This window comes from Pogoniulus pusillus, chromosome 18, assembly GCF_015220805.1.
Source record: "Pogoniulus pusillus isolate bPogPus1 chromosome 18, bPogPus1.pri, whole genome shotgun sequence".
Taxonomy (NCBI): Eukaryota; Metazoa; Chordata; class Aves; order Piciformes; family Lybiidae; genus Pogoniulus; species Pogoniulus pusillus.
Window position 1 is genome coordinate 5,257,013 of NC_087281.1, and position 26,180 is coordinate 5,283,192.

A 26,180-nucleotide genomic window follows, 5' to 3' on the forward strand; every position below is an offset into this window, starting at 1 on the left:
TGCAAGATTGAATTAGTTGTGGCAATTAACGAGGCAGGAATTATAAAATATGTAGTTAATTTTATGTCTGGCAAGCCCTGCCCACAACTCTATCCAAATGAGTTATGTTTGGGTTCTAATTATCTCAGGAAAATCTTCACCAGGATGTTTCTGGGCAATTCATGTATTTAGGAGAATCAGAAAATTGGAAGAGTTATCCACAAAATGGCTGTGCCTCACTTACAAATAGGCAGCCAATGGGCACTGTGGGACTGCAGCTAGCAGCAGCAAGGGAGGATTGACAAAGTGAGGTTGCAAAGTGAAGCACTCTGATGTAGCAAAAGCTGGGATTTGATGACATCTAGGTAAAATTTAGTCCTTTTTTACCTGTCCCTGGCTGGGACAAGTCCTCTCCTAATGTGCTATAAATTAAACGAATGTAAGACCTAGAGATGCACAATAGTATTGCCAACTGGTATTGAGCTGTGCCACCCTCCAAAAGCTCACAGGACAGATGCAATGACCAGGCTCACATCCCAGCTTTCAGAGGTGGTCTTTTCATCCAGGCTTGTTTACCAAACCATCTCCTGGCTGCCCACCGGTCCGTGAGTGCTCAGAAATATCCTAGCCCTCATCTCACCTGCCCTCTCCTGCCTTGGTGCGCTTGGGCTGGGCCATGGGTCAGTCAGACAAAAGATGCTGGTGCTTTCTTCTCCAGGGAGAAGAAGGTAAGAACCTTTCCAGATGCAGCTCAGTCTGGCCTAAAGAAATAGAATGTTTTCCCTCAGCCCTGCACTGAGAGAAGCCCCCAGGAGTGGACTGTCAGCAGACATCACTTTTCTCACTGGTTTCTCCCTTTGCCAGCTGTTTTTTCACAATGTGTAATTAATGCTTCCCTTAGTAAGGGTTTAAGGGTTTGCACATGGTGTTCGTTAGAGTAACAGAGTTCGGCTCAGCTGCTGTAGCAGTTCTCTGTATTTTTTTCAGCTGCAGGAGGCAGCCTGGGCTGAGGCTTGTGCACAGGCTGCTCATAAGGAAAGAGAGCTCTGCCCCTGCAGCTGGCTGAAACCTGGAGAGCATTCCTTCAGCCTCAAACATTCTGAGCAGTGTTTGAATCCAAAACTACTCAGGAGTGACAGAGGACTGCCACAAATCACAGGTAAGAGAAAAATGAGAAGATGGATGTATTTTCACAGTAACACAGTATCATAGTATCACCAAGGTTGGAAGAGACCTCACAGATCATCAAGTCCAACCCTTTACCACAGAGCTCAAGGCTAGACCATGGCACCAAGTGCTACGTCCAACCTTGCCTTGAACTGCCCCAGGGACGGCGACTCCACCACCTCCCCGGGCAGCCCGTTCCAGTCACAGTGTGGACAGGGCTTCAGAACTGATTGTATGAAGGGGTTACCATCAGAATGTCAGACTGTGCTCTTGCTAAGTTTAACAACTCCTCTGCCTAATTAAGAGTAATGTGTAATACTGTTTTCTGTGTGGGCATGAACAGAAAACTGGATGGAGCACTTAGTGCCATGGTCTGTTTGATTGGACAGGGCTGGGTGATAGATTGGACTGGATGAGCTTGGAGGTCTCTTCCAACCTGGTTGATTCTAATTCTATGATTCAATTTCAAGCAGGTATCTCCTAATTCTCTTGGGTGCCTGCAAGTCTCTTAGCACCCTCTCAGTAAGTACCATTTATCTGAATGTCAGCCTGTCACCTGGCCATGTCACTTTTCCTTCCAAGATCTCAAAGCACGTAGCACAGAAGGGGAGGACCTCACGAGGGTTCTTTTCATCACAGATACTGTCTTTAGGTGAGTACACACATTTCTGTCATTCAGGATGTATATTGCAACTTAATACTGATGAAGGAGGGTTTGTTTGGTTTTTAAATGCATCTTCAATTCAAGAAAGATGTTGAGGTGCTGGAGCATGTCCAGAGAAGGGCAACAAAGCTGGTGAGGGGCCTGGAACACAAATCCTATGAGGAGAGGCTGAGGGAGCTGGGCCTGTTTAGCCTGGAGAAGAGGAGGCTCAGGGGGGATCTTATTACTGTCTACAACTACCTGAAGGGACATTGTAGCCAGGTGGGGAGTGGCAACCAGCAATAGAACAAGGGGACACAGTCTCAAGTTGTGCCAGGGTAGGTCTAGGCTGGATGTTAGGAGGAAGTTGTTGGCAGAGAGAGTGATTGGCATTGGAATGGGCTGCCCAGGAAGGGGGTGGAGGCACTGTCCCTGGAGGTGTTTAAGAAAAGGCTGGATGAGGCACTTAGTGCCATGGTCTAGTTGACCTGATGGGGCTGGTTGCTAGGTTGGACTGGATGATCTTGGAGGTCTCTTCCAACCTCGTTGATTCTATGATTCTATGAAAGTGTTAGACAAAATTCTGTGGGGGAAGAAAAAGGGACTCATCCAGGTCATTTTATCAGGTTTACCATAATATGCTCAACCTCACAGTCAAATCTAGCTGGGAGCTTACTTAGGAGGCCCCTACTACCCACTCTGCATTTAAGCACACCAGTTTCTGACTGAGCTTTAGGTTATCTCTTGAAAGAAATCTGTGAAGCACCTGGGAAAACAAAAATGAATTCTTTTATTCTACTGTTGAGTTAAAGCCTTTTAGAAAACTTCCTTTTGTATAGTTTTAAATGTGACCTGTTGCCAGAGCAGGGTCTCTGGAGGCTCTAGAGCTTTCCTTTGGTTGCCAAAGGCCAGTAGTTGGTTTGGCTCTAACATGCAAATGCATGCTTTTGTTAGGTTTATTCTGGAAGCAGCAGCACAAATGTTGGTAAGTAGTGTGTATTGTAGCCACCAATGCAAACTTTCTGATCCTCTTAAGTGAAGAACTGAGAAGTGCCTAAACATTGCTGACTAGAAGGCTCTGATAACCAGTATCACAATTACTTTAATGTATTTAGCAGATGACACCCTAAGGAACTACCAAAAACTTCACTGTGCACTCTGCAGGGCAGACTGTAATGCCTTGGGACTCAAACCATGTTGGAACTGGGGGGCATTGCTCAGAGGCCTTTCACTAGCTCTTTGTGTTTCAGTACTAGGAATGTGAATGGCTGTCAGTGTGACACAGATGTATGGTTTACTGAGGGCTTTAGCATTGAATCAACCAGGCTGGGAGAGACCTCCAAGATCACCCAGCCCTACCCAATCAACCAGACCATGGCACTAAGGGCCTCAGCCAGGCTTGGCTTCAACACCTCCAGGGACAGTGACTCCACCACCTCCCTGGGCAGCCCATTCCAATGCCAATCACTCTCTCTGACAACAACTTCCTCCTAACATCCAGCCTAGACCTCCCCCAGCACAACTTGAGACTGTGTCCCCTTGTTCTGTTGCTGGTTGCCTGGCAAAAGAGACCAACCCCACCTGGCTACAGCCTCCCTTCAGGTAGTTGTAGACAGCAATGAGCTCTGCCCTGAGCCTCCTCTTCTGCAGGCTGCACACCCCCAGCTCCCTCAGCCTCTCCTCACAGGGCTGTGCTCCAGGCCCCTCACCGGCTTTGTCACCCTTCTCTGGAAAAGAGAAAGAGCTTCAAGCAAAAAGTAGATGTCTACCAAAATATAAATAATGAGAAGATTTGCCATGTACTGCATCCTGGAGAGCCAGTTTCAAACCTGAAAACCCTGCTCCTTGTGACTTAACCTGGGGAGAAGTCCAAGTCTGACATTACTGTCTCTTCCCCAGCACTCAGACCAAGATTTCTGAACTCCTCAAAGTAATGCATGCATCTTGCCCTTCACAGGTGACCCAGAAACCTCTTATGCAGTCCTGCTGGCTGTTCTGATTCTAATACCAGGGCTTTGGCCCCCCAGGGTTTCTCAGGGTGATCACAGAATCATAGAATCAGTCAGGGTTGGAAGGGACCACAAGAATCATCCAGTTCCAACTCTCCTGCCATGGGCAGGGACACCCTATCCTAGATCAGCCTGGGCAGAGCCTCATCCAGCCTGGCCAGCTGAACAGTTTTTGTATTTTAGGATTTCTTTATTGGGAAAGGTGAAAAATATTCAAGCTTTTTGTTTCCTCTGTAAGAAGAAAAAGATAAACAAAACAAGATACACACACAAAAAAACTCCCCAACAACCAACACCACCACCAAAACCCCAGAAAATACACCTACTGCTCTGCACCAAATAAACTGGCAGTGTTGCTTAGTGCAACTAAGGCACAGTGGGTGTGCAGCTTCCTTCAGCTCACTGACATGTGGCCACATCTCTCCATAGGGCACTGCAGATGCAGGCACCCTCTTGTGTGATAAATGATTGGTTGCAGAGTGCCCTTCAACTAGCTTTGGGATTCATATTTGCTGCTCAGCACATCTGCCCCACCTCGGGACTTTTGTTCCCTGAAGGCAATGCGTGTGACGTGGCAGCAAAGTTTTTTAGTCCCAGGTCTCACAGTGCAATGTCCTTTTTGGCTAAAGACTTAAGAAATGGGGCTTTGTGGGCAAGCTGAATTCCTGAGCACTGCCAGGTCCCTGAGAGCAGGATCTGCAGCAAACTCGAAGGTTAAGCAGTGAATGTGCCCTGTAAGTAACAAGTACCCTGGCTCTTGACCACCAGCCTGATGTCCAGGAGAGAAGTACTGGTACTACTGCAAGTTAGTGAGTAAAGAGGCATCCACTTCTCATCATTACCACTCATCCTGCTCTGGAGTAACATAAAAAGCCCTCTTGCTCTGTAGTTTTAATTAAAAGCTGTGCTGATACTTCATAGGGCATTAAGGTTGACCTAAATTGCACTTCTCTACCTCTCCACTGGAAGATTTATTCCTTAGGCAGTTGAGAACTGAATGTCTTCTTGACTGCATTACTTTTAATCCTCTGCACACCTGAGTAATACAGTAACCAGTATATGACATAATAAAATGGCCCATAAAAAAAATCCTATATAGCTAAAATACAGGTCTCTAGAAACTTCTGCTTTGATAAGGTAACTGAAAACATTAACACTCTCAGCCTTCATGTACTTTTTGGGGTTCTTTTAACTCTTCCTCCCTCTATGTGAGCTCCAGGAAGAGGCTTCCCAAAACCTATTCTCTAGTCTTTTGTGGATCAGTCACAGAATCACAGAACATTAGAAGCTGAAAGAGACCTTCAAGCCCAAACCTCCTGCCAAAGCAGGGTCCCCCAGGATAGTCCACGCAGGAACCCATGCAGGCAGGCTTTGAAAGTCTCCAGAGAAGGAGACTCCATGACCTCTCTGGGCAGCCTGCTCTTGTGCTGTAAAGAAGCTCCTCCTCATGTTGAGGTGAAACTTTCTGTGTTCCAGTTTGTAGCTGTTGCTCCTCTCAATCAAGGCTAAACAACCCCAGGTCTCTCAGTCTCTCTCTACAGAGGAGGTGCTCAAGTCCCCTAATCATCCTGGTGGTTCTCTGTTGGATTCTCTCCAGCACAGCCCTGCAACTGCTGCCTGCCTGGGGGGCTGAGAGGAAAAGGAAATAATAGCTTCAAAATAGCTAATAAAACAACAGTGTGGATTTTTTTCCCCCTAGAATTGGCTGTAATGAAGTGAGCCTTGTGTCATGTAGCAACAAGGGGACACAGTCTCAGGTCTAGGCTGGATGTTAGGAGCAAGCTGTTGCCAGAGAAAGTGATTGGCATTGGAATGAGCTGCCCAGGGAGGTGGTGGAGTCACCGTCCCTGGAGGCGTTGAAGAAAAGCCTGGCTCAGGCACTTAGTGCCATGGTCTGGTTGATTGGGTAGGGCTGGGTGCTAGGTTGGACTGGATGAGCTTGGAGCTCTCTTCCAACCTGGTTGATTCTATGAAAGCAGTTTATGTTAAAAGCACAATGAGACATTAAGCTCCTGCTCTGGGTACAGATAAGTCAACTCTGTGGTTTCTAAGCAGCCTTTAAAAATAAACCCAGAAATGCCTTTACTTAGCTTAGGCTGCTATTATAAAATGTCACTGTCTGTAGATAAGAGATTCTGCTGGAGTTTAGCAGTCAGTCTTTTCCATATGAGCACATGCTTTTGGCTGGGAAAACTATTATCTGAAGATAATGGTTTCCTTTCCAAGCCAGAAGCTAAGTATGGAAGGCACATCCAACCAAAATGAGGAATGTTGCATTCTTTCAGGTTTTGTGAAGCTGCTCATATTTCTCACAGTGGTTTTGCTGAAGACAGTGCTTTTGCAGCACAGATGCAATCTTTCTTAAATAAACTATAAATAATGGCTAACAATCTGAATTGGAAGCAGAATAAATAGAGACAATTAATTTGACTGAAAAAGGCTGATTTTCTTTCTGATTGCCCACACTAGCAGGCAATCATCACTTACTGCCATGGCCAGGCTGTAGGATAGAAACAAATCATCAGATTCAACTGATAAAATAAATGGTACAATGCAAGTGCTGCCCCTTCCAAGCTGTCACTAATTATCCTCCACTCTGTAACACAGAAATTCTCCCTTTCCATTTGAAGAGTTTCAAAAGTCTCATTAGAATTTACATGATCTATATTTGGATATTGTGGGTGATGCTCAGTCCTCAGCCCTTCCGTGCTGTGTGTGTCTTTCTGCCTTCAGTTTCCAAATGCATGCTTGGGTACCTTTCTCAGTTGGCCAGTGTACTCCTGTCCTCCCCACTTCATACTCTGAAACGTTTCATGGAGCTTATTCCCAAAACTTCAGACAAATCCCCTTGCTTCCCTCAGCTAGCTGATTTCCCAAGCTAGCCTACCACTAATTCATTTTCTGTCATCTTGTTGTGATGGACACGTTGTATTCCCACCCCCGGATGCCAGCTAAAATTCCCTGCGAGTGGCAGTTGTCATCCAGACCTGGATCTGGAGAGAAGTCTGTGCTGCCCTCTGCTGGGAGGAGCCAGAATTCCGTGCAGCGCTCCTCCCTTGATGTTGGGCACACATTGGAAGCCAAGTGTTCCAGAGTATTCCAAATTCCTTTCTTATCCACCCACCTCCAGGGTTTGAATGGGGAGGAGAAGTAGGCTCGAAAACTGCTTTCCCCTCCCCCAGACCCACCCTGCAGGCTTGAAGTAGGAACAACAGGAAACCTTTCTGCACGTGTGCTGACCTGTGTGGGAGCCCACACACTGGAGTTGGGCTGGTTCTTGGCTGGGTTTTAGTGCTCAGTATAAAATGGCAAATGGACGCTTTGTCAAGAAAAGCATCAATAGAGCAGGGGAGAAGGTGTGAGGGGGTTCCCACCTTGACAGAGTTTCTCACGGGACAGGTTCCTGTCAGGACAGAATTTCTGTTTAGGACCATCCCTGTTTTTTTGGATGGCTCCTGCCTTTTTGCACAGCTCTCAGCTTTACACCATCCCTGCCTTTGGATGGTTCTCCCCACTTTTGCACCATTCTGTACAAACTTGGAAGCTTGGCAGCCCTGGGGTCCATTTGAGAGAGCTGCCGGCAGCACCTGGACCCAGCTACTCTCAGACCCAGTTTGGCTCTCCCCTGCCACTGCTGAGGCAGTATTCCTTCCACAAATCCCTGTCTTATGGCAGCTGTGTCCAAAGACATTTGAGTTTGGCAGCTTTGTCACTCGCCTTGGGCTTCTGCTGCATGGATCCAGACTATTGGATATTGCCTGCAGCGTCAGCATCAGTCAAGCCACAGAGAAATCCAGCAAGGGATCACCTCTGAATACCTCTCACCTCTGTGAGTAAAGCCTGCTGTTCCTTTAATTCTCTGCTCAGCCTGATGGAGAGTGAGGTGAAGCTGTGGTTAGAGCTTAGCCTTTTCCATTTCCTGACTTCCTAAAGCTCTACATTTGTCCATAACATCATTTTGAAGAATTCCCCATCAAATTAGAGCCTGTAAATAAACCTAAATAGGAAGATAAAGTAATTCTATTTTTTATAATTCCTGACTCAGCCACACGAATTCCCTGCCTCCATGACACCAGTTTTCCCTAGAAACCTATTGCAAAAATGCCTTTTGAGCAAAATTCATTCATTTTGTCTGGTTGCTTTTCATGTCCTGTTTAAAATCATCGCCGTCAGAAAGCTTTATTTGACTATACTACTGACCTTCCCCACCTCACCCACTTCTGTCCAAACCAGACCAAAACTATCTGCATTTCAGCATGGGCAACATCACTTGCTCCCTGGGATAGGACAAGGAGCAATGGGTGTAAGTTGCAGCACAGGAGGTTCCACCTCAACACAAGGGGGAACTTCTTTACTGTAAGGGTCCCAGAGCACTGGAACAGGCTCCCCAGAGAGATTGTGGAGTCTCCTTCTTTGGAGACTCTCAAGGCCTGTCTGGATGTGTTCCTCTGTGAGCTGTGTTAGATTGTGTGGTCCTGCTTTGGCAGGGGGGTTGGACTCAATGATCTCTTTGGGTCCCTTCCAACCCCTAATATCCTGTGAGCCTGTGAACATTTGCTTTTCTCATTCTGACTTTGGATGACCATAGCATGAATCAGAATTTGTAAGAGGTTGTTTTTAGTATGAAAGTATAGGCTGGCTATTAGGAGGAAGTTCTTCACAGAGAGAGTGAGTTCCCATTGGAATGGGCTGCCCAAGGAGGTGGTGGAGGCACCATCCCTGGAGGCCTTCAAGAAAAAACTGGATGAGGCACTTGGTGCCATGGTCTGGTTGACTGGCTAGGGCTGGGTGCTAGGTTGGGCTGGATGATCTCGGAGGCCTCTTCCAACCTGGTTGATTCTGTGATTCTATGTGAATTTGAGTGAAATTGTAAATTGAAGTTTCAGTTCATAACCAATTTGCTCAGCATAAGCACTGAGACTGTATGAGTATATAAAGCTTATTTTCTGAGAAATTGGACTTAAGACTGTGATGGTAGGCTTGATGGGGCAAATATGGGCTTCTTCATGTTGGCTTGCCCAGACATGTTCCCCTGCTCCCTCTTCTTCTGTGCTGGGGGGAGGCAACCATGGGAGGGGAGGGTGAAAGCCCTGGTTTCACCTAATATGGTGAAGCCTGGCATAGTGCTGTTCCAACTGGCCAATCTATGCCCAATGGCCCACTAGTCTTGGGATGGATAGTGATAAAAGGGATCAGCAGGTAGCACAGGGCTGCTGCTGCCTCATTTTGCATCTTGAATTTGCCTGGAGAGGTTACCAGGAACAGGCTCTAAATGCCTGTATGTGCTCTGAGACTGCACATGGCAAGACATCCCGCCTGCACCTGAAAGTCTCCTGCTAAGTCCTGGAGATACACAGATGGTCCAGAGGAGTCAGGAGACAAGGTCAGAGATTCTCTGCCTCCTTTTCCCAGAAGCCTGGGGAGATTCAAGTCTCAGCAGCCAACAAGACAGAGTTCCACATGCTTTTGGTACTGTCTGATTTATACTTTGTGAGTAAATACTCAAAAGCCTCTTCCAGTATCACATTTGTGTTTGCCACTTTAAGCAGTAAGTGCTCAGGTTTTGCCTGTGCCCTGCCTCTATACATTTTCAACCTGTATGTTTTTTGAACCTGTGAATAAGTTTTCTGGTGAGTTTTAATGTCAATGAACAGTTTCCATAGTTGTTAACAATCATTGCCTGGATAGCAAAATTAATACAGGTTATTCATTTTCCACAATCCCTCACAAAGACTCTGTTTGAAGCCCATGGTTTATAGCCAACATGATCAAGAAATGAATTAAAAAATCAGGAATAAATATAATAGCTTTAAAAAGAACCAAACAAAAAATAAACCCCCCACCATAATTTTCTAACTGGTTCAGCAATATACTAAAAACCAATATTCTATTATACTGTGCCCCTGCCCATGGCAGGGGGGTTGGAACTAGATGATCCTTGTGGTCCCTTGCAAGCCTGGCTGATTCTATGGTTAGCTGCCTGAAAACTTTCCCCAGCTTTCAGTCTTTCAGCTTATCTCTCATCTTTACAGACTCCTGGAAGGCATGATAGTCTCCAGGTGATGCATATGATTTGTTTACCTAAAGAGCTTCCTGAACTCACAAGGCAGCACTCCTGCTGTATGTTATTAAAAGATAAAAATTGTATTACTGTCAGGTGAAGGGTCAGCATCAAGTCCTTGTTATATCTGACAAATTCAGATTTAAGGCTGAAACAGCCTTGAAGATACTCAGCTGAAAGCATCATATTCAGCAAAAATACCTTTTGATACTGCATTGTTTCCTCTGTCTGGGTCCATCTGCTGTTGTCAGCAGAGATATGTCAAACCTATCATGCAGCTGCCTGTCAATTTACCTCTGCATGCTTGCAATGAATTGCAGGTTGTGCAACCAAACAAAAAATATAACCATTTATTTTTTTTTCCTTTATAACCTGAGTGCCTAGGCTAGGGGAGAGGAGAACCAGGCTGATCTGAAAGGGCTTGCCAGAGTCTTTATCTCTTTCTGGCTGTGAGACTTATTTCTGCTCTGAAAGGAGACTTCTAAACTAGCATTGGCATGTACTGTATCTCGAGAGGAAGAGGCAATAAAAGCAGTTTCTGTCAAAGAACTAAGCAGATGTAACTGGGCTCCTTAATTCAGGAGAGATGTTGAGGTGCTGGAACGCGTCCAGAGAAGGGCAATGAAGCTGGTGAGAGGCCTGGAGCACAGCGCTGTGAGAAGAGGCTGAGGGAGCTGGGGTTGTGCAGCCTGCAGAAGAGGAGGCTCAGGGCAGACCTCATTGCTGTCTACAACTCCCTGAAGGGAGGCTGTAGCAAGGTGGGGTTGGTTTCTTCTCCCAGGCAACCAGCAACAGAACAAGGGGACACAGTCTCAAGTTGTGCCAGGGGAGGTCTAGGCTGGATGTTAGGAGGAAGTTGTTGTCAGAGAGAGTGATTGGCATTGGAATGGGCTGCCCAGGAAGGTGGTGGAGTCGCTGTCCTTGGAGGTGTTGAAGCAAAGCCTGGATGTGGCACTTAGTGCCATGGTCTGGTTGATTGGATAGGGCTGGGTGCTAGGTTGGACTGGATGATCTTGGAGGTCTCTTCCAACCTGGTTGATTCTGTGATATTGTAAGAAGTTATTCAGATGGAAATCAGAAGTCATTTTTACATAGCTGTGTTCTAGAAGAAACATCAAGTGTTTTACTGCAGGATTCAGTTGAATCTTCCATAGTTATCTTTTGATTCAATTTCTCATAAGGGTTGCTATGATATGTTTTGTAGAAACAAGGATTGTAGCCAACATAATTATCCCTGCCCTGGAAAATTATTTAAAGATACAGAACATGTACTTGAAGTAGTTATAGTCATAGTGCTGTGATTAAGGTGAAATAGTAGAACTGTCACTTTTTGTTCAGAAAGTAAACCAAAATGTCTGTTGGGCTGAGGACAGGAGGCAGAGCAGTGTGTTAGGAGCACAAGGCAATCTGTTCTTCCAGCTAACTTACAGGCTCACGAGATGTTAGGGGTTGGAAGGGACCCAAAGAGATCACAGAGTCCAACCCCCCTACCAGAGCAGGACCACACAATCTAGCACAGATCACAGAGGAACACATCCAGACAGGCCTTGAAAGTCTCCAGAAAAGGAGACTCCACAACCTCTCTGGGGAGCCTGTTCCAGCTGTAGAAATCCATCACGTTGCAATGAGGTTCTTGGAGGCAACTTAGGTAAGATCGTTTGATTTACATCTCTAAACAGTAATGGTAACAATAGCCCACAGGAAAAAGAAACAATTTACCCTGGTTCAGACAATTACAATATAGCTGGGACCCCATTAGCCAGCCATGTGCACTAGCAAAACACTGCATTTCCTCTAATAAGGGGAAGAGCAGCAGTGTTCACATGGGTTCATTGCAAATGTAATAGCTGGTTGAAAAGCCTATAAAGTTTGTATCAAGCATATAGATTCACCTAAATAGACAATAAAGGTACTTGTTTTTCCACTACAGAAAATGATGAGATCCTCGGATGTGAGGCTTCTCCCACAAATCTTAGCCTCGCTACTGGAAACCGCTTCTGTTATTGGCATTTTTCTGATAGAGGAGGATCAAATATTTAAAATGCTTTGTTTATTATTGCTCACATGCAAACAATTCCTCTCCTCCAGAATGAGCAAGTGCAAATAATTATTCATGCATTCCTGACAAAAGAAGCAGATGAAGTTTTCTCTCCACGTAGCGAGGCCATCAGTCCCTTGGGTATGTCTCCTGAGGCTGTTCCAAAGGCAAAAAACCCAGTGTCTTTCAAGGTGTTGATATGATAGCTTGTAACATCAGCAGGTTATGATAAACTCTATTCTCAAATGATTTTGCTGAGCTCCACGTTCTGGTGATGGGTGATAGCTTGGACTATTCCTCCCTGTTCAATATCTTTATTGATGATCTGGACAAGGGGATTGAGTCCAGCATCGGTAAGTTTGCAGATGACACCAAGCTAGGAGCAGGTGTGCATCTGTTGGAGGGAAGGAGAGTCCTGCAGAGGGACCTAGACAGGCTGGATGGGTGAGCAGAGGCCAACGGGATGACATTTAACAAGGCCAAGTGCAGGGTTCTGCACTTTGGCCACAACAACCCCAAGCAGCACTACAGGCTGGGGACAGAGTGGCTGAGAGCAGCCAGGAAGAAAGGGACCTGGAGTTGTTGGTAGACAGTAGCTGAACATGAGCCAGTAGTGTGCCCAGGTGGCCAAGAGAGCCAGTGGCATCCTGGCCTGGATCAGGAACAGTGTGGCCACACTTTGAGTACTGGTGTGGGCCCCTCCAGTTCTGGGCTCATCAATTCAAGAGAGATGTTGAGATACTGGAATGTATCCAGAGAAGAGCGACAAAGCTGGTGAGGGGCCTGGAGCACAGCCCTTTGAGGAGAGGCTGAGGGAGCTGGGGGTGTGCAGCCTGCAGAAGAGGAGGCTCAGGAAAGACCTCATTGCTGTCTACAACTACCTGAAGGGAGGCTGCAGCCAGGTGGGGTTGGTCTCTTCTCCCAAGCAACCAGCAACAGAACAAGGGGACACAGTCTCAAGTTGTGGCAGGGAAGGTCTAGGCTGGATGTTAGGAGGAAGTTGTTGTCAGAGAGAGTGATTGGCATTGGAATGGGCTGCCCAGGGAGGTGGTGGAGTCACCGTCCCTGGAGGTGTTGAAGCCAAGCCTGGCTGAGGCACTTAGTGCCATGGTCTGGTTGACTGGATAGGGCTGGGTGCTAGGTTGGACTGAATTAGCTTGGAGGTCTCTTCCAACTTGCATCTGTAGATGCAGATAGGATCCTGTAAACCCTGTTTTACTGATTATCCCCAAATCTTCAGAGTTTGGATCCTTGCTAAGTTCTGCCCTTTCCTTGGGTCAGTCTACCTCTGCTCTAGTCTCTTACTCTGTAAGTCTTTCACAGTTTCTGACAATCTGACTTTCTTTGGATCCTGCCATGTTTACATCTTCTCTCCAATTCCATAGTCTAGTGTTTGCTTCCCAGACCTAGCTAACCTTCCTTCAGTGCCAAATATTTTTGTGCCTGAAAGCAAACAGTGGCAAGAACTTTTCTGAATTGAATAGGCAAGGTTTAGCAAGTTATTTTTTTCAGATTCCCTCTGTGCTCCCCACCTTTGAATACTAACACGAGTGACTAAGGCTCACTCTGAAGACCAGCAACCCTCCTTTCAGTTGAGAGCTTGCTGCCAGGTGCAAACTGCTCTGTCCCTTCTCCACCCCCACAGCTCTGCAGAGTCCTTATGATGGATTTAAGCTGGCCCCCATGGGGAAATCTGGGATTTGTCCACTCTAGTAATTGCTCCATACAGCCATGTCCTTTCAGTCACCAAGCCGTAAAATTGCCTTTGTAATTTATGGTATGAAAGCACCTTGAGAGCAGTCTCAACAGAGCTCTCTCTGCTAGGTGGTTGGGTTTTTTTCTTCTTTTTAGTTTTGTCTTGCAATTTACTGATGCAGGTCCTTATACAGGTAATTAATATCCCAGTACCTCCCAGAACTACTGTGTGGAAAAGTTGCATTTGTCTCTTTCTCCAGAAAGGGGAAACCAAAGAAATGGTTTGTATATTTATCTCTGAATATGACAAATGTGTTGGTCATCTCAGGACCATTTTGTAGTGAGCTATGAACCCCAGGCTCCTGAAGCAAGTGACAGGGAAGCAAAACAAAACACAGATGCTCCCTCAGTGCTGCTGTCACAGAAGTGGCATTCTGTGTTCTGATCCAGTTACAAATACCAATTCCATAATTTGTTGGCCTATACAAATTAGAATTGGTTCACAAACCAAGCTGAGTCAAATCTTTCCTGTCCTTTGTTGTTAGATATAGAATTGCTAAAGACAGTAATGCTGGGATGATACTGGGATGATAGCCTGTGCTGCCAGCACATATCCTTTGGTCAGGAAAGCCCTTCTTGAAGCAAACAATTTAAAGCTTTCAGTTTAAAACAGCATTTATCATACAGCAGCCTGAATTCAATAGGAAAATTGCTGCTGTCTTTCCAGCTGTCAGTCAGATCAGAACATTGCCCTCCTTTCTACCAAACTGCCCCATGAGACTCTTTCAAAGCCTGAAGAGTAGCTTAAGAATTTTGCTGGGCAGATAATGCAGTAATGCCATTTATTTTCATATCACACATTTACTAGGTATTATAGAGTCATATCTTAATTAGAATTAAACATTTCAGAGTTTCTATGCCAAGTAAGGAGTCTTTCCAGAAAGAGAATGATATAAAACATTTCCTTCCTTCTCTTAAATGTCACCCTCCTGAGAGCAGGATACCCACACAAAAGACGTTTTTGCAGTTGTTGCTTAAGTCTTAACAGTTCAAGCACCTCCAGTGCCTTCCACCAAAGACAAAACATGCTTGGAGGTTAGAATTTCTAAAACCTTCCAGTGAGATTTGCAATGTGAATCAAAAGACCTGTTTAAATTTTATTTATAGATGTTTAGGGCACCAAAATGTTAAGACTGCAAGCGCACTTGGTTTGTACTGCATGGTTAGCATCCATGACTGTCTTCTCTACTTTCTTTTCATATGACACATAGAACTCCTCAGCTACCTCTAATTCTATTCTCTTAACCTTGCTTGCAGGTGTCAGACTTTTCCTTGGTGTAGGTCAGGAACAAAACTGTTTCCTGAAAGGAAGATGTGCTATGGCAATCCTGTGAGTATTGTCCTTTCTTCTAGACAGCAGTTTGTGTTACTAAACCATGCGAATCTTACTTGCAGTTTCAAAAGACCTACAAAGCTTAGTTCAGTTAATTTTACAGTCCTTGTGTCAGTGGGAAGACCTGAGATAAAATAAAGTTAGTGCTGGGCTGTTAGAGTGAATAGGAAAACTGCTGGTGGTGACAATTAAAAGACTGGATGAGGCACTTAGTGCCATGGTCTAGTTGACTGAACAGGGCTGGGTGCTAGGTTGGGCTGGATGGTCTTGGAGGTCTCTTCAAACCTGGTTGATGCTATGATTCTATGAACAGAACAAAGTTGTTCAAGAAAAGACTGGATGGGGCACTTAGTGCCATGGCTTAGTTGACTGGCTAGGGCTGGGTGCTAGGTTGGACTGCATGGTCTTGGAGGTCTCTTCCAACCTGATTGATTTTATGGTTCTACATCAGGCCTTACCTGCCTTTAGAGGTTGATGTTTTGATGTGCAAAATCTTCATGGAACCATGGGACTCAAAAAAGCAAGACAGGAGGAAAAAACCCAAACCAACCCAACCACTGGAACCATAATGTCCATGTTGGGCATTATGACTTTTTGTTTGATATTTTGATGCCCTTTTTTTTTTTTGTCTATCTGCTAAACTGTCCTGAAAACATATCTCACATGTCCTTAAGTTTTTTTGGGCTAGGAATTAGTGTGTTCTTGTGAATCCCCTTCTTGGTGCAGGGATGGGAAGAAAAGGGAAGGTTAAAAAAAAAAAAAGGTTAAGGGGAAAAGACAACACAACTCTTCTTTGTTACTATCCAGGGAGTAGAAGAGTTCTTAAGCCTAAAGGCAAATTACATCTTCCCTGTAACCATATAAACTTCCCAGACACTAAGAATAAATACTTTGCAAATACTGCAGTAAATACAACTTAAAATGTAGTGTACTTAGAACTAGTGATGGATTCCCCCATATAATTAAAATGGCATGTATTTGTTCTTTTGAAGACATCACTGGGCTGTGTTATGGTAGTTGTGTATCAGTAGCACCAAAGCTCTCTCTGACATTCACCAAACTCCAGAGGGAAGGTAGCTTTCTTGTAGCTCAATGTTTCATTAATTTATGCCACTCACATGAGCCTTCACTGATTTGCTGTTCTTCATTGGACCAAATATGAACTTCTGAGCTTGTTTCCAAATGTCCTGTGACTAAGCTCTGATCAAACTAGATCTGGTTTAGCATGCTGTGGGGAGCAGGGAGTGGCACTGTTTGACTGCTATCATAGCTTTTTAAATGCAAATATGCAAATGACCTTCAGTTTGTCCTCCTTCAAGTGCCTTTCAGCATAGCATGGATTTGCCCCAATATTTAGACAGCTACTACAATCCCTTTCTCCACATCTCTAATTAGTATTTGCTTCTGTGTTGGTGTCTGCTGGAATTAATTGATATTTGTCAAACGCTGAAGGGCAGAACATATGGTGCCACCTTGTGTGCTGTGCTGAGCTGTATAGAACCCTGCTGCTCTAACTGCTGACTCAGTTCATTCCTCTGTGATGGCAATAGCTCCAAGACTGACAAGTACCAAAGGTGAAAATGTTTAACCCAGTGGCAGAGCACTGTGGCTACAGCTGCAGTAGGGAACAGTTTTGGCCAATAGACAGATATTTGTAAGGAACACTCAGTGTTAAAGATCTGACTTTCAGACTATACCCAAGAGGGGTTGCTTCTGACTAAGTTGATTCTGATCTCCTGGGCTGAACTCCAATACACAGATGAAGCACAGTAATGTGTTTCTGGAGCACGTATTTTTGTTTGGTTTCCATGAGGAGGAAGCTAGCTGCTGTGCTCCGAGGCTGCTCCATGATGTTCATCAAGCATTTGCTATGAGGAGAGGCTGAAGGAGCTGGGGTTGTGCAGCTTGGTGAAGAGGAGGCTCGGGGGTGACCTCATTGATGTCTACAACTGCCCGAAGGGAGGCTGTAGCCAGGTGGGGTTGGTCTCTTCTGCCAGGCAATCAGCAACAGAACAAGGGGACACAGTCTCAAGTTGTGCTGGGGGAGGTCTAGGCTGGATGTTAGGAGGAAGTTGTTGGCAGAGAGAGTGATTGGCATTGGAATGGGCTGCCCAGGGAGGTGGTGGAGTCCCTGTCCCTGGAGGTGCTCAAGCAAAGCCTGGATGAGTCAGTGCCATGGTCTAGTTGATTGGACAGGGCTGGGTAATAGGTTGGAGTGGATGATCTTGGAGGTCTCTTCCAATCTGGTTGATTCTATGATTCTAATCTCTACCAAACTTATCAGAATAGTAAGCAGGAAAAGTTGACATAATAAATGCAAGCACACCCCATACATGCCAAACTGCTTGTTTGTAGCAGCAGTGCCCTGTGTGTGATCTACTACGCAGTTCATTTTCCTACAGATGTCCAAACTGTGAAATGTTAATTCACATCCTGGCTTTGAAGTGGCTTTGAACTAATCATTTCCTTTGGCAAGAAAACATGGGTGTGATGAGAGGGCTGCTAATGCCAAGCTCCATGCCTGTAGATGCAGTGCAGATGTAAACAAAACCATTTGGCCTTCTAAGACTGAAGTAATCTTCCAAAAATATCCCAGGAACCTTTGTGGCCTCTTCAACTCATAAGCCACATACAAGTCTCCATATGACACACATGGATATCAGGCTGTAAAAATCTGCCTGTGATGGGCTGTGAAGCAGCCACTCATCTCTGTACCATTGGCCAAAGGAGGCAGGGGTTCAGTGACTTCACTGCTCTAGTTTGCAGCTGTGACTTGGCATTTGCTTCAAGCAGCAATATAACAAGGCAGCTCAGCAACTGCTTGTCGTGGAAGGCCAAAACAGGCCTAAGCATATCCTGGCTTGCCCAGACATGTTCTCTGTTCTCCCTCTCTTCTGCTGATGGAAGAAGCAACTGTGGGAAAGGAGGACAAAAGGTCTGATGCCTCCAAGTCTTCTTCTCTCCTTCCAAACTTGCAAACAGAGTACCTGCATGTGTTCATGCACTTGTTTATGTTCTGCCCTATTACCCAGCCCTATCCAATCAACCAGACCATGGCACTAAGTGCCTCAGGCAGGCTTTTCTTGAACACCTCCAGGGGTGGTGACTCCACCACCTCCCTGGGCAGCCCATTCCAATGCCAATGCTCTGGCACTCTCTCTGTGAAGAACTTCCTCCTAACATCCAGCCTAGACCTCCCCTGGCACAGCTTGAGACTATGTCCACTTGTTCTGTTGCTGCTTGCGTGGCAGAAGAGACCAACCCCACCTGGCTACAGCCTCCCTTCAGGTAGTTGTAGACAGCAATGAGGCCTGTCCTGAGCCTCCTCTTCTGCAGGCTGCACGACCTCCAGCTCCCTCAGCCTCTCCTCACAGGGCTATGCTCCAGGCCCCTCATCAGCTTTGACCTAGTTTTGAAGAGAAAAGCAGAGTGTTTAGCAGTTATGTGTGGAAGGCAAACATTGTCTGCCACTGTATGTGGATGGTGAGCTGTGAGGAGACAAGCTACAGAGCTTGGAGACAAGGACAGTCTTCCAGAACCATTGCACTGTTTTATCACTGCCCCATGACAACTACCCATAAGGTCTGAGCTGTTTAAGCTCCAGGTCTCCATGTATAACAGGGGCTAGGCACCACTTTGGGATGCTACACGCCACTGGGTAGAGGTGTTCCACATTGTTATGCAAATCTTATTTCTAACAAAGTGAAGCCTGGATTCTATGTGGGCTGACATGTTGCTATTGCAGGACTAAGGCATCTGTGGTTTTACTGGAATTACTGTGGGTGCTTTTTTTTGTTGTTAATTCCTACTGGTGGTAGTGAAAGCACACAATGTTTTAACAGCCTCCTGAATTCATAGTTCCCCTTCTGTCCTTCAGAATAAATAAAGGAATAGTACACTGAAAAGATGTGAAAGAGAAAAGAAAAAAATCTAAGAGTCCCACCAAACCAAAAACTAAAAATTCAAACTCAATCCCCACTGGAAAAATCAGTGGTGCCTGGGAACCAGAGGTTGAAAAGCTAAATAGGACATGTTGTTTTAGCTTTGGCATAACTTAGAATCATAGAATAGAATCATAGAATCAATCAGGGTTGGAAGGGACCACAAGTTCCAACTCCTCTGCTATGGGCAGGGACATCCTACCCTAGATCAACCTCGCCACAGCCTCATCCAGCCTGGCCTTAAACATCTCCAGGGATGGGGCCTCAACCACCTCCCTGGGCAACCTATTCTAGGCTCCCACCACCCTCATGCTGAATAACTTCCTCCTCACATCCAGTCTGAATCTCCCCATCTTCAGCTTTGCTCCATTCCCCCTAGTTCTGTCACTCCCTCATAGCCTAAAAAGTCCCTCCTCAGCTTTTTCGTAGGCCCCCTTCAGATACTGGAAGGTCACAAGAAGGTCACCTCAGAGCCTCCTCTTCTCCAGACTGCACAGCCCCAACTCTTTCAGCCTGTCCTCATAGCAGAGCTGCTGCAGCCCTCTCATCATCCTCGTGGCCCTCCTCTGGACATGCTCCAGCATCTTCACATCCCTCTTGTCCCAGGGGCTCCAGAACTGGATGCAGTACTCCAGGTGGGGTCTCACCAGAGCAGAGTAGAGAGGGAGAATCTCCTCCCTCGCCCTGCTGGCCACACTTCTCCTGCTGCAGCCCAGGATCTGGTTGGCCCTTGCTCCCAGGTCTGCAGCAGATGACAGTACCAAGACATTAGTGCAGAGATGGGGATAGAGCAGACTTTGTTATGCCTGAACCATTAAGTTTAATCCGTTCTTAGAGAGGACTCATGTAACAAATAAAAGTTTGTTGTTTTAAAGCTATGCTATAGACTCATTAAAAAACCAAAATAGAATTCTTAATAAAGTTTATGAATTTAACTACATACTGGTAGGAAGCTGCACATGCATTTTTCTCAGCCAAGGAAAACCATAAATTGGCTACATTTACTGACAGAATGAGGTGCTGCTAAGGCAAACATTCTATTTCCTGCTGAGAGGCTGTGAATCACAGTGCACAAAGCACCACATATAGAGTTTTTATTCTGTTGTAAAAATACTGGGGTGAATTTGTTGTCTGTAAGAAAGGAAATCCAGAGAGATAGTGTGAAATAACCTAATCTGTTGCTTGCTGACACAACGTGCCTTGGATAGATTTCCCTTATGTTATCCTAAACAGCTGGACATTTGAGCTGGTGTGATTCTATCCACTTTCTATAATTAATAACAGGGTTTTTTTCTGAGGGAATTATATTTCTGGAACTGCAAAGAGCTGTTTTATTGTTGTTATTTTCCTCCTCACATTTATCTTCACATCTCTCTCACCACTTTTTATTTCAGCACCTTTTGCTTTTCATGGGTCCTCAGCTCCGTTAAACATCCAGCGCTAATTAGACTCTGTTGTCTAAACTGTACCAAACACTTCACTCAAACTCAAAGAGCATTTAATTAGTTAGACTACAGGTTACACCCTATCTTGTAACATTAATGCAAATGAACAGTCAAAATGCTTGTTACAGCCTAGTGAAAATGTTCAAAAAGCTTCTTTAATGGCAGGCAGGATTTCCATTTTGCTGTTGATGAAGGAAGGCATGACAAGAAGGAAGGCAAGAAAAGCAAAGCCTGCATGGGGCACTTAATGCTATGGTCTGGTTGATTGGCTAGGGCTGGGTGCTAGTTTGGACTGGATGAGCTTGGAGGTCTCTTGCAACCTGGTTGATTCTATGAGCTGCCAATGTCTTTTCAATCCATAATATTCTGAAATCATGGACTAGTTCTGATGGTCTAATGTTTGCTATTTATGTTTTATGACAGTTGATTTTTGCAGGGGCTGCTGAGAGGCTAACTTCTTTTTTCTTTCTTTAAGAAAGGAAGGTGAGTTTTCCACAAAATCACTTGCTATGGGGATTAGGAGTTTTAACAAACTTTGCACTGGGTGTTTTGTCTAGCATGCAGCGGACATCCAGTTCACTCCTACATCTAGTGTGATCTTGAAAGGAATGCTCTTTGTTGGATAGCACAAGGTAGCTGAATTCCTTCTACCTCACCTGTGTATCACTATTTGTATCAAAGTCATCATCACTCTGTCTCAAGGTGAAAGAAGTGTGACATGAACCAAGATCTTTAATAAGTTTAGTTTGTTCTGATGTGTCTCTTTGAGCTTGGTATTGCCTCTTGTGCCTGTGAATGGTTAGAATCACAGAATTAACCAGGTTGGAAAATACCTTTGAGATCGAGTCCAACCTGTCATCTAATATCTTCTAATTAACTAAACCATGGCACTAAGTGCCTCATCCAGTCTCCTTTTAAAGACCTCCAGGGATGGTGACTCCACCACCTCCCCAGGCAGTCCATTCCAATGCCAATCACTCTTTCTGTGAAGAACTTCTACCTAATGTCCAGCCTAAACCTGTCATGGTGCAACTTGAGACTGTGACTGCTTGTTCTGTCACTGATTGCCTGAGAGAAGAGACCAACCCCCACATGGCTACAACCTCCCTTCAGGTAGCTGTAGAGAGCAATAACGTCTCCCCTAAGCCTCCTCTTCTCCAGAGATAGAGGACATATCAGATATTAAATTGATAAGAACAGATACTACACTTGATCTTAGCCGAAAGGTCAAGAAGCAATATGAACAGGGCGAATAACTGAGCTGCCACTGTAGTCAATGGAACCTAAACCTGGTATGCAGTCCATCTCTTCCCTAAGTTGAACAAAACTCCAAGTACTCAGAAGAGATTGATAGCACAGTGACAGCACCTTCAGAGATATCAAAAATCCTGATAAGCATGGATAAACTGAACTTCAGCGTCCTGTTGTACTCATTACGGTTAGATATTAATAGATGAGCAGCTGCTTCTGAGTGCCCTTGAATCCCATTTGAATGCCAGAGTAAATATTCAGAGATATACAAAGGCTGTAGGGATGGAACTCTCTCGAAATATCATGATGTCCATGGCAGTGGCAGACAATGCAAAGCTGAGGATAGCCTTCAGCTTCACCCCTCTTTCAGCTCTGACTCCACAGGCACTCAGTGCAGGCACAGAGCAGTGCTTGCACAGCCATTCCCAGGAAAGGACAGAAAATGCAGGCTTCCCTGCCTTCCCTCCAATACAAACAGCCCAGCACTCATTTGAGTAGCAAGGACTTAGGATCAACTAGACTATGGCACTAAGTGTCGCATCCAGGCTTTCCTTGAACACCTCCAGGGATGGGGACTCCACCACCTCCCTGGGCAGCCCATTCCAATGCCAATCACTCTCTCTGACACCAACTTCCTCCTAATATCCAGCCTAGTCCTCCCCTGGCACAACTTGAGACTGTGTTCCCTTATTCTGTTGCTGCTTGCCTGGCAACAGAGCTCAACCCCACCTGGCTACAGCCTCCCTTCAGGTAGTTGTAGACAGCAATGAGCTCTGCCCTGAGCCTCCTCCAGGCTGCACACCCCCAGATCCCTCAGCCTCTCCTCTCACAGGGCTGTGTTCCAGGCCCCTCACCAGCTTCATTGTCCTTCTCTGGACACGTTCCAGTACCTCAACATCTTTCTTGAATTCAGGATCCCAAAACTGGACACAGTACTCAAGGTGTGGCCTGACAAGTGTTGAGTACAGGAGCAGAATAAACTCCCTTCTCCTACTGGCCACACTCTTCCTAATACAGGCCAGGATGCTATTAAGAAAGAATTAAATCTCTTCAGTAACTCCTCTCCAACTTGTCAGAACCATGAATAAGAATTATTTGCAGTGTCTAGTAAAGCCATATGTAGTGGTGTGAATGTTATGTTGAGAAAAAGGAAGTGGCTAAACAGAGTGAAAAACTTGATCTGAAACTGCTTTAAATCTGTGTGATCTCTGGAATACTTGGAAAAAAAGAACTGCTGAAGTGAGTGAGCAAATTCTTTTCCAAGCAGTTCAGACCTGAGACCAGCAGTAATGTTTTCCAGGCACACTGTAGTCCTCCTTTCTCTCTTAATTAACAGTTCTCTAGTACCACTAAAAAAAAAAAAAAAAAAAAAAAAAAAAAAAAAAAAAAAAAAAGAACAACCCACAAAAAAGTAAACAACTCTGTCAAGTTCAGTCTCTGCCTCTATTTTGCAGGAGATTTAAGTGTCTGTCAAAATAGAACTCCCCAGAGGACTATCTTCTTGCAGATGGAGCTATGAAAGTCATCTTTTCAAAGAAAAAAAAATGCTGAAATACATAGAACTGCTCAAGATGTGCTTGAGGCAATTTGTTGACAACGTTGGGTTAGGCAGCTCAGTCTGCAAGTGCAAGTTCTGCAACTAGTAAGGAAAATAAAATTTATTGCTATATTTCCCCCTTCAAAACTGGAAAAAAAAAATTAATCAAAAAAAGAAAAATATGAGAGGCAAAATTGATTCCAATATAATGCTTATAACACTTAACCCTACTTATGAGAGAGTGATTTGCCATGGGAATGGGCTGCCCAGGGAGGTGGTGCAGTCACTGTCCCTAGAAGTGTTCAAAAAAAGACTGGATTATAGAATCAGCCAGGTTGGAAGAAACCTCCAAGCTCATCCAGTCCAACCTAGCACCCAGCCCTAGCCAGTCAACCAGACCATGGCACTAAGTGCCTCATCCAGGCTTTTCTTGAACATCTCCTGGGATGGTGACTCCACTACGTCCCTGGGCAGCCCATTCCAACTGCAAATCACTCTTTCTGTGGTGTGGACTGACCAGGGATAGAACAACCTCCCTTGTCCTGCTGGCCACACTGTTCCTGATCCAGGCCAGGATGCCATTGGCTCTCCTGGCCACCTGGGCACACTGCTGGCTCTTCTTCAGCTACTATCTGCCAGTACCCCCAGGTCCCTTTCTTCCTGACTGCTCTCAGCAACTCTGTCCCCAGCCTGTAGCGCTGCTTCGGGTTCTTGTGGCCAAAGTGTAGGATGCTGCACTTGGCCGTGTTAAATCTTATCCCACTGGCCTCTGCCCACCCATCCAGCCTGTCCAGGTCCCTCTGCAGGTCTGTCCTATCCTCCAACAGTTCCACATCTGCTTCTACTTTGGTGTCATCTGCAAATATACTGATGGTGGACTCAATTCCCTCATCCAAATCATGGTTCAGGATGAGGCACTTAGTGCTGTGGTCTAGTTGATTGGATAGGGCTGGGTGATAGGTTGGACTGAAACCCAAGAGGCTGCAGTTAGATAGAAAGGTAGGTGTGCTTCATGGCACACTTCTGAGTCCTAGTCTTTCAGCCATCTTAATCAAGGCATGAGCAATAGCTCTTTTCCAGGCTATGTGACTGCTATTCTAGCCATATGAGTTAATGAAAAACAGCCAACTGGCCCCCCAAATTTTACACAGGTAAGGTTGTGACACAGCTGAAGAATTCCTCTGGACACCAGGAGCTCAGAAATCTCCTTGGTCCACCAAGCTGAGAAATAGCCTTTCTGTGATGCTTAGAAGACAGGATTATAGACTTCTAACTGGCTTGTCTGAATTTGGCAATCTGAAATGGTGACAAAAATCAGAATGTTGAGAACTGGTGTCACAGCTTAGGCTGTCTCACATGTATTGCCCCTTTTCACTTACACAGCAGTCCACTCCTACATTGTATACTCAGACAAAGTAGGCAAGACATGAAAGCCTACTGAAGCCTGAATGGAATTAAAACATTTCTTTTTCCTTCCAAGCACCAATGAATTGCACATAAGGTACTTTTGAAATGTGAGTTATTTGCTTTATAACTCATCTTTGTTCTGTCTTCTCCCATGATAGGTTCAGAGGCTAACCCACAGATTTGCCTATGCTTTCTGCAGCCAAGGGCTGTATCCCTCAGCAGTCTACCCAGATACACTTCAAATATAATCTAATAATTAAAGATGGATGAGACTTCACTCAAATGAAAGCATTTGTAAACGAGACTGCATGCACACTATAGAGAAATGACAACTCAATAACACAAAGACAAAAAACTTCTGTTAAGCTTGCTGGTTGTGGGGGGGGGGAAAGCATTAGAATATAATACATATAAAACTTTATGTTCCCTGCAGATAAAATCCATCATCCCAGTTCTCACTTATGGAAAAATCTCTGGGTTCTTCAGCTGACATGACTCCTTAGAACAAGTGAAAAATTGTCTCAGAAGGTCTGAAAACACATGCGACTTCTTTCTTTCTCTTCCCTGCATGTCTAATTATACTGTTCTATGAACTTGAGCAGAAATACATGTGCTCTAAGTTAATTTGTGTGATAGTGAGAACTTTTATTTGTTAATTGCCTGATCTTATAATATTCTGCTAGTCTTCAGTGTATCCATCTAAACAGTTAAAACCCCACAGATGCAGCAGCCGTGACTGCCTGTGTCAGGAAGATACTGGGTATCAGCTGCAGTGAAGACTGGGATCAGCTCTGATTTAATGAAGAGTCAGTGCTGTGCGACAGTGTGGCGGTTGGTGAAGGCAGGGCGGTCCTGATGGGTCGGGCTCCTGTGCTGCGTGACTGACTCCTGACGTGCCAAGGAATGGCAAAATGACTCCCAGAGGGAAAAAAAGACCACACAAAAGGTGGGAGCTGGGACATAGTGCTGTCTTTTGAGAGACCTAGGTGAATGACTGACAAAAATCTATTACAGAGAAAGGGGAGAGCATGACTAAAAGGTCTCACAGCGTTTATTCTGACAGGATGATTAATTTCTCATTACTCATCTAGAATGGGACTGTCTAGGGGGAATTCAGGGAAATATTCGATTCTTTCAAACACTGGTTATTTGGAGAAAAGCTTTTCTACAGATCCAGACACTTTATCCTGTCTTTGTTTCGAAATAGCACAGAAAGAGCTTTCTAAATTCTTGACAGAGGTTCTTCAGAGTCTCAGCACTCAGCAGGACTCTTTATTTCAAAGCTATGAGCCAAATCTATAGCTGCTTCTGAGGGTCTAACTTACTTGGGCCATGTTCATAGAATCAATCAGGTTAGAAGAGACCTCCAAGATCATCCAGTTCAACCTATCACTCAGCCCTATCCAATCAACTAGACCATGGCACTAAGTGCCACATCCAGTCTCTTCTTGAACACCTCCAGGGATGGTGACTCCACCACCTCCCTGGGCAGCCCATTCCAATGGACCTTTCATGCCTGCTGACTCCTCCTCTAGACGTATTGGTCCAGCTGATCTGTTGGGCTCAGGTCTGTAAGTGGAAAAATCGTGACTGTTGTCCTGCAATGCTGCTTGT

General features: G+C 45.2%; 1 long non-coding RNA gene and 1 pseudogene across 5 annotated transcripts; one reads left to right on the top strand and one right to left on the bottom strand.

Moving 5' to 3' along the window:
- Window positions 1-978: 978 nt before the first annotated feature.
- LOC135183362 (uncharacterized) lies at window positions 979-25,190 on the top strand. 5 transcript variants are annotated; one of them, XR_010305527.1, is made up of 4 exons: window positions 979-1,138; window positions 14,910-14,982; window positions 23,077-23,264; window positions 25,000-25,190. It is a non-coding gene; the product is annotated as an uncharacterized LOC135183362 (long non-coding RNA). The 5 variants fall into 5 exon arrangements; XR_010305528.1 differs by lacking the exon at window positions 25,000-25,190 and adding an exon at window positions 1,620-1,668 and having other exon boundaries at window positions 23,077-23,549; XR_010305526.1 differs by lacking the exon at window positions 23,077-23,264.
- LOC135183637 (U2 spliceosomal RNA) lies at window positions 21,501-21,610 on the bottom strand (annotated as a pseudogene).
- Window positions 25,191-26,180: the final 990 nt, after the last annotated feature.